This window comes from Parus major, chromosome 13, assembly GCF_001522545.3.
Source record: "Parus major isolate Abel chromosome 13, Parus_major1.1, whole genome shotgun sequence".
In the NCBI taxonomy this organism is placed as follows: Eukaryota; Metazoa; Chordata; class Aves; order Passeriformes; family Paridae; genus Parus; species Parus major.
Window position 1 is genome coordinate 15,891,354 of NC_031782.1, and position 7,717 is coordinate 15,899,070.

General features: G+C 56.8%; 1 long non-coding RNA gene across 1 annotated transcript; it reads left to right on the forward strand.

Moving 5' to 3' along the window:
* The first annotated feature begins 225 nt into the window (after positions 1-225).
* Positions 226-5,061, forward strand: LOC117245116. Its single transcript, XR_004499356.1, has 2 exons — positions 226-719; positions 1,807-5,061. It is a non-coding gene; the product is annotated as an uncharacterized LOC117245116 (long non-coding RNA).
* Positions 5,062-7,717: the final 2,656 nt, after the last annotated feature.

Sequence of the window (7,717 nt, forward strand, 5' to 3'; positions counted from 1 at the left end):
GGGACACCCCAGCTACACCTCGGCAGCTTTTCCTGGGATGCAGGACATGGAAAATGGCAGCTCAGGGACACAAATTCCTCCCTTTGTCTTCCCTGGGACCATCCCATCACCTCCATTCCTCCTCTGGGATGGAGCAGGAGATAAAAGCCACGGGAGACCCCGAGCGGAGCTTTGAGGCCTGGAAAAGGGGGAATGTTTTTATTGCTGGATTAATAATTTACCAGGACAAACTGGAATTCAGGGCACTGAGAATCTGAGAGATTCTCACAGAGCTGAGCTCGCCCGCTCTTCACCAGCAAGGAGCTGCATTTAGGGGCTCCCTCCTCATTCCTCCAGCTCCCCAGTTTCCAAATTCCCTCCTCTCAAAGACAAACCTGCAGTGGATATTTCCAGCCTCCCAGCCTCGGGAGGAGCTGGCTCCTGAGGAGTGATAACCTGGCCAAGCAGACTTGGCACCAGGAAAGGGACAATTCACAGCCCAGACAACTTTACCTGGATTGAATTAATCCGAAGCAGCAGCAGCAGCAGCGCCTTCCCAGCCCTGGCAGCACGAGATTGGCACAATTCCCTGATAATAAATTGTGCAGAGAGCAGCAAGAAAAGGGGAAAATCCTGACTTTGATGTGCTCTATCTCCCATCTCCAGCACAGCACGAGAGCCCTGGCCACGGATGAGGGTGGAGATTGCAGGCGTGGAGGAAATGGATTGTGCTGGAAAAGGTGGGAAAATTGGGGAGAAGATTAGTGGGACTGACTCTCATCATCTCAGCTGGTTCACAGCCTGAGTGAAAATTTGGGGAGGGTGCTGAAAATCTGGTTTTAAAAAAAAGGCAGGGAAAATAGCAAAGGGTCCCAATTCCTTGTGGCAAAACAAGAAAACCCACCTGGAAAACAGAAATGGGAATGGGAGTTGCTGATTAAGGGTTAACTAATTAATTATCAGTTAGGGTTAGAGCCCAGTGCAGGAGGAACTACCTGGGATAGGTCATGGAATAGAATCAGGGAGTCCCAGACTGGTTTGGAATTCTTAAATCACATCCCATCCCACCCCAGCCATGGCAGGGACAGCTTCCACCATCCCAGGCTGCTCCAAGCCCCAGTGTCCAGCCTGGCCTTGGGCACTGCCAGGGATCCAGGGGCAGCCACAGCTTCCCTGAAAAATTCAGCTCCCAGCACTGTCAGCACATTTCTTTCCTGGTTTATCCTATGAGGAATTCGGGTTCTTTATCCCACTGCTCTTCAGAGGGGGCATTGGAGAGCTCAGTGCTGGGAGGGCAGTCCCAATTTCCAGCTGGGATTTCACAGCCCCAATTTCCAGCTGGGATTTCACAGTCCCTTCCCCCTGTTCAGTGCCATATCAATATTCCCCTGAAATGGCACTGGGGGTTATTTTCCTTCTGCTATGAACAGCAGCTGAATCCCTGCTCAGCCTCTCTGAAATATTGCTGTGAAAATCAAGGACATGAGCTGACTTATCAGGAGAGAAAAATGCCACAGGGACTAATGCCAGGCTCAGGGGCTGCACAGGCAGAGAATGACAGAATTCCTCCTGAAGGCAGGAGCCTGGAGCACAGGGGACTTGGGGAGCATTACCAGGAAGGCACAAATAAACACCTCCCAAGAGCCAGGTTTTTCCAGCTCTGCTCTCCAGTCTCAGGGAGAGACTCTACAGGGATGCCGAATCCTCTTTGCACCCCTGTATTCATGGAGTTTTCCTTTTGGCAGCTTGTACACTCAGTTCTTGCATTCTGAGGGCAATTTTTGTTGAGGAAGTTGGAGCAGCAAGCACAGAAAATCCCCTTTTTAGGGCACGCTCCCAGCAGGACGCTGCGGCCACGGCGGTGGCCCTGGAGATGATTCCAGCAGCAGATTTGGTTGGAGGTTTGAGTGCAGGCACAGGATGCAGCTGGGATTTGGGAATACAGTCACACAGAGCAGGAGCAGCGTGCATTATTCATCACACAGGTAACACTGCCACGAGGAGAACATTCAGCTGTTAAATGTTGGGAAACGGGGAAAAAAGAGAGGCCATTGCTGTGAGAAGAACTCTGTGCTGCAAATCCCTGGCTGCAGCTGTCCCACAGTTTGTGTCACCATTAAAATGAATAAAAAGCAGGATTTTGGGGGGGTTTTGGGGGTTGGCCACCTCTATTCCCATGGGAAGATCCAGCTTGTGATCCCCATGCAGGGCACAGGGGAGGTTTCCAGGCTGTGAAATTCTGTCTCTTTCCCTCCAGTCTGAAGGGAAAACAAGGTGGGATTGCCCCCCCCGGGCAGTGATTCCCATCAGGAGCTGACCCTGCTCTGGCTCCAGGAGCTCCAGGAGCCCTGGGAGTTCCTCTTCCCGTGGCCCAAGGGCCGGTGAATCACAGCCCACGTGTCCCCACCCCATCCACAGCCCCTCTGTCCCCATCCCACAGCCACGCCAGGGCTGAAGCACCTTGGATTTCCCAATCCAGCCAAATTTCAGCATTTCCCTGAGCTATTTCCTGGCACCACAGCAGGAGACACTGCTGAAACAGGGCCAGGTCACTGCCTGGGGGTCCAGATGGGAATCCCTCATCCAGGGAGCTCTGTGGGGCCAGAGCAGTGGGACAGGGACAGGGATAGGACAGGGGCAGGGACAGGACAGGGACAGGGACAGGGACAACAGCACTGCAGGGCCATCGATCCCAGGCCTGTCAAGGCCAGTGGTAACACAACAGTCAACAAGACACATGCCCTGAGGCAGACCTCAAATATTAAATTCCCCAGCGGAACGGCGTTCCCGGCTTTAATAATTATCCTTCTGCAGCACAGGCCCTTGAAATCTTCTGATGGAAAGTGCATAATTTAAGTGCAAGGTACTTGTATTGTTGTTAGTGGTTAGTGGTGAGATCTGTGCCAGGTCTGCTCTCCTTTAACATCTTCATTTGATCTGAAAGAGGGAGGGTAAAGAGCCTGTTAATTAAATTTGCAGAGGATATGAAATGGGAAGGTGCTGCAAATCCTGGTGAGGACAAAGAGCTAAAAGATAATGCACTGGGAAAGAAGGGTCAGGCCTAGGAAGGAAATAGCCAAATGAAATTCATTCTGAACAAATGCAAAGTAATCCAGCTGGGGAAATATAATTTAACACCATGGAGACTGGGAGAGAGACATTTGGAGAGCAGTAATAGGGAGCAGCCTGAGGGACAGCAAATTACAACGGGATTTGGGATGTGTGGTGGTGGGAAGAGCAGGAGCTGTGCACACACAGCACCCAGACCTTTCTGACCCAGAAAGAGGGCAAGTTTTGTGTCATTGTGCCACTAAATGCCACCCTACCTGTGTCTGCCAGGTGTCAGGGGGCTGAAAGATCCCGGCACTCCAGAAAAAACAGGGATATTTGTGTTTGGGGCAGCCGGGGGCCAGCTGGGGCCATTTTCTGTGACAGAATCCCAAATCCCCAATGTCCCCTGTCCTGCAGCCCCACCTTGGATCGGGCTGTGGAGCTGAGAGGTCCAGGACAAGCAGCAGCCCTGTGCTGGGAGGGTCTCAGCCCCCAGCAAGGGAAGGGGCTCCCATCCCAAACTCCAGGCCACGGGAGAATGTCACCGACGCTGTCCCTCCCCCTACAGCCACCACAGCGACACCTCCAGGGTCACCAGTGGGGGAATTCTGCCTCCAGCACCTCCCTGTCACCTCCCTGTAGGGACACTGCTGTCCTAACTTGGGCCCAGCTGCTCCCAGAGCATCCCTGCCATGGGATGGTGGCACTGCCCTGGTCCCCGTCCCTGCGGCACTACGGGAATGTCCCCTGGCAGAGGTGGGCACCGCTCCTGCCTCCCCCCGCCCTCCCAGGCAGCCGTGCAGAGCAGACAGCTCCATTTAGGAGGCGCAGCAAGTTTCCAAGAAACCCTGCTGCCTCCAGAGCCAGCTTGGCATGAATATTTCAGCGCAGCTGCCCGGCCCCGGCTGTGTCTGCGCCCAGCCAGGAGCATCCCTGTGCTGGGTGACCCCGGGGTGGCCTCTCCGGCACCCAGGAACCTCGGGAGATGTCCCCAAAGTCACAAAGGGCACAGCTCGGTGGCCAGCACGCCCTGCCCGCTGGTAGCCCCGGGCAATGTGCCCCCCTGGCCGTGCCAGGAGCAGCCACACGTCTGCGGGGGTGTGGGGGGCACGGCTGGGGTGGGGGCAACCCATGCACCGCTCATTAGCCTCGCTCCGCCTGTCCTAATTGCCTGCTCAGGCTGAAAGAATTGTGTTAGAGGCTGCTCTGCCTAATTATTATTGTTCTTTTAAAAATAACGGGGGAAGGGAAGAGCGAGCGGGAGGGCAGGGGGACGGGGAAGGCCGGGCTGGAGCAGCTTTGCAGGATAAGTGACTTGTTTAATGACTGGGAGCTGCGGGGCTGGGAGGGAACAAACAGGTCTGAAATTGGTTCGCCCCCTCCCCGCCTCCTGCCTGCCCCTCTCTCCTCTCCCACCGTTTATTTCCGAGTGATCAGAGGCAGAATAAAAACCCATCTCGTGTAATAGAGGCAGAGGATTTAATCTGCGTGCCTGGGACTTCAGCAAACTGCAAACATCGATCCGAGCCGGTGGGGAGAGAAAAGAAATTTACAGGCCAATAAAAATATATTAAAGAAACTTCCCCTGCCCTCTCGCCGGGGTGGGGGCGATGCCACGGGGCTGCAGGCGGGGACAGGAGCCCGAGTGTGGCACGGAGTGGCCCAGGGACCCCGGGGAATGGTCCCGGGCCCGGGGGGCAGCGAGTGGCCCCGGGAGCCCCCCCGCTCGCCCGGGGCTGCTGCGGGGCCAGCGGGCTGAGAAGCGCAGGGTCTGGCAGCCAGTCTGACACTTAAGGAATTAGCTCTGCATCATTTGGAGTTTTCTGCTCTACTAATTTTCAGCCGGCTCCTCATTTGGGTCTTTCCCCACCTCCCATTTTAAAGGGGCAGCGTCGCGGATTGCCGGGATCTCCTGGGACTCGGGGGCAGGGCTTGGTGCCGCTTATCACATCCTCCCTTGGCAAAACCGGAACATTTTTCCCTCTTCTCCAGCAGCCTCTTCATTTCCACATGGTGTTTCCTTCCCCTGCTGGCATTTGCACAGCCCCGGGACGCTCCCAGCTCACCTGTGGCATCACCCCTGTGCCCAAAACCCTTCGCTCGGCAAACAAATCCACCCAGCTTTGACTTTGCCCTTTGCTGTTTGCTCTGGACTCGCACCTGAGGTCTGCTCTGTGCCTCCTGTCGGCTGATGAAAGCCGAATTTCAGCTCTCTGTTGACTGAGGGTGCACTTTAGACTTTTTTTTTTTTTTTTTAATCTTTTTGGAGGGAGGAGAACGGGGGAATGTTTGATCAGAGGTTTGCATGGGGGTGAGAACATGGCCCTGGCCTGGGAGAGGGGACAGCAGGGAGCATTTCCACCTCTTGCTCCATCTGCTCAGAGCTCAGAACACCCCAAAGCCTCTCTGCCACCGGCAGCTCGCAGGAGCCGGTACCAGCTGCCCTCTGGTACCAGCCCTGGCTCCTGCCCCAGTCCTGCTTTGATGCTCGCTCCAGCTCTGCCGCAATGTCCCAGCCCGCTGTGGGGACAGTGGCGGTGCCCAGGGACTGGCAGGAGCTGCACGCCAGGCAGATGTGCCCAGAGGCTGCGCTGTGACCTTTCCAGCTCTGTTTGTCCCCCCCGCCCCTCTCAGAGAGCGCTCCGAGGACACAGAATTCCAACCACCAGCGCTCTCCTTCCCTGCCCACCCTGCCCGGCACCGAGCAGCCCATTAACAACAACGGAAATCAATGGGATTTCAAACGAAAAAAACCCTCAGAGAAGCCAAGCCAGCAGCCGGGCCTAGACACGGTTGTTATCCCGCATGGGGAGAAGGACCAGAAATTCCCCCCAGCCGGCTCGGGGCTCTGCAGCTCGTTATTGATCGGGCATCGATAGCTCCAGGCGCTGCTGGCATGGGCAGGCAGGCAGAAATCCCGCCCCTGCACATCCTCCTGGACTGCCCAGCCTCCTCAAAACTGCAGGAGGGACCCCTGGCAGAAATCCAGCTGAAGAAATTGCCGAAGGAATCAAATCGGAGTCTTCCTGCTGGTGCGGCTGCAGCATGGGCACGTGTGTGCTGCCGGCTCCCTTCTCCCCCGCCCTGGTGGCCCTTTTAAAGCCAAAACACGACCCTGTGCCTGTCCCAGACCTCTTTGGCTGAGCCCCTGAGGGCTCTTTCAGCACCTCCCGTTTGGATTTGATCCCATCACCCCTGGCCAAATTCCCAAATTGCCCTGCCAGAATTCCCTGCAGTTGCCAGTCCTGGGAGTCGCCCTCACTCCCATCCCGTGCCCACCTTCACCCCCGAAGGTGCCTTGGCAGCGCTGCCAACTCCTCCTGCCCTGGCCGGTGTCTGGGACCCCCTTGGTGCTCCCAGCCCTGTCCCGGCCGGGTGAAGCCCCCTGCACAAGGCCAGGGGCCAGGGGCTGTCCCTCCTCCCGCAGGGACAGCGGGAGCTTTCCCCACACCCCAATGGCACAAAGGGCTCTCTGCTCTGGGAATGTTCCCAGCAGAATCTCCTTGGACTGGAGCTGCCTTTCCTGCTGTTCCTCGGGCAGGCTCCGGTGCCACCCCGCGGTGCCACCCCCGGCAGTGCCACCAGGGCTGGCATCCCAGAGGAGAGGGAGACAGAATTCCTCCCGGGGAGATCCCGCGCTCCCTTTCAGAGGAGCAAATGCTCTTTAATTCCCCATCTCAAGCCCGTTTCTGAGCCACTGTCCCTCCTGTCCGAGTGCACTGGGCACAGCCAGGGCAGGAACTGGCTCCAGGCTTCCCTGGAGCAGGCAGGGAGAGCTGAGGGTCCTCATTCCATCCCTGGCACCTGCTCTGTGGGGCTGGAGCTCAAGTCACCCTCCTGCTGTGCTTGGAGACCCAAATGTCACCCAGCAGATCATCCCGTGCCTGCTCATCCAGGAATGGGATCCTCCCAGGGCTGGAGCCAGGCTGGCAGAGCTGGCAATGTTCACCTGCAGAGGAGAAGGCTCCAGTGAGAGCTCAGAGCCCCTTGAAGGGTCTGAAGGGGCTCCAGGAGAGCTGGAGAGGGACTGGGGACAAGGGCTGGAGGGACAGAACCCAGGGAATGGCAGAGTTGGATGGGATATTGGGCAGGAATTGTTCCCTGGCAGGGTGGGCAGGCCATGGCACAGGGTGCCCAGAGCAGCTGGGGCTGCCCCTGGATCCCTGGCAGTGCCCAAGGCCAGGTTGGATGGGGCTTGGAGCAGCCTGGGATGGTGGGAGGTGTCCCTGCCACGGCAGGGGTGGAATAAGGTGATTTTCTGTGTTTCTACAATTTCTAGGATCTGTCCCTGGGCAGCCTGACACAAGCCAGGAGGTGATGCCTTGGGAATGCTGAGCTGGAGCAGAGGCTGCACAGAGCTCAGGATAAAGCAGGGATTTACTGGAAGCCCTTAAAGGACACACCTTGGGCACTACAAGAGCCCGGCCAGGGCTGCACCCACGATGGACCAAAAATGGTCACAAAATGCACAACTGCTCTCGAGGGCTCACATTTTGATCAGTTTTGGTCCATCTGCATATCGGGGTGAATTGTCCAGTCCCAGCTTCAGGTTATGGAGTCCCACCCTTCTCGTTTTGTCTCTCCAGCCCAGCGCTGTTTCTGCTTTGGGGGCTGGAACTTGTAACGATTGTCCTTGGTAGCAAGCTGGAAGGGGAATTGTTTTGTCTGCCTGCTCTGTGCAGAGAGC